The sequence below is a fragment of the Bacillus rossius genome, unplaced genomic scaffold (genome assembly GCF_032445375.1).
Source record: "Bacillus rossius redtenbacheri isolate Brsri unplaced genomic scaffold, Brsri_v3 Brsri_v3_scf35, whole genome shotgun sequence".
NCBI classification, from domain to species: domain Eukaryota; kingdom Metazoa; phylum Arthropoda; class Insecta; order Phasmatodea; family Bacillidae; genus Bacillus; species Bacillus rossius.
The window spans coordinates 248,081-248,754 of record NW_026962535.1 but is presented as its reverse complement, the minus strand read 5'-3'; the positions used below and the strand labels follow the sequence as shown (position 1 = coordinate 248,754).

Genomic DNA, 674 nt, shown 5'->3' with positions numbered 1-674 from the left:
TTAAGAAGTTATGGTAATGTTCATCAGTTATAGAGTGTGGGTTTGTGTGTGTGTGTGAGAGTGTATTTTGAAGAGGGCTTTGGTGGTTGGGATGGTGAGGGTGGTGGGTGTTGTGTGTGGAGAGGGGGGGGGGAAGTAAAAGAGTGTTCATTACACGATTTCTCCTGTTGTTTGTAACAATCACACCTGGTATAGCTATTTCGAGTGGCAAATACAAACTGCAAAAAAAAAACATCTATATCATTGCCAACGGCCATATCACGATGAACACACCGGTTCTCGTCCGATCACCGAAGTTAAGCATCGTCGAGCGTGGTTAGTACTTAGATGGGTGACCGCTTGGGAACACCACGTGCCGTTGGCACTACTATTTTGCACCCTACAGAAAAAAATTTTTTTTTAAAAATTTCAATTTTAAATTTTTTTTCCCCCACAATCACCACATTTCCCCCCCCCCCCCCCTAACACACACACTCACTCTCTCTCAATCAATCAATCAATCAATCAATCAATCAATCAATCAATCAATCAATCAATCAATCACTCACTCACTCACTCACTCACTCACCCACCCAGTAGCTGTGAATCTTTGCATGTGTATACCTCATACAAAATTCAAAGTGAAAAAATAAATATATAAGTGTATATGTATGTATGTATGTATGTATGTATGT

At 40.2% G+C, this 674-nt stretch overlaps 1 non-coding gene across 1 annotated transcript; it reads left to right on the top strand.

Moving 5' to 3' along the window:
* The first annotated feature begins 245 nt into the window (after positions 1 to 245).
* On the top strand, positions 246 to 364 carry LOC134544247 (5S ribosomal RNA). The gene has a single exon (XR_010077637.1). It is a non-coding gene; the product is annotated as a 5S ribosomal RNA (ribosomal RNA).
* Positions 365 to 674: the final 310 nt, after the last annotated feature.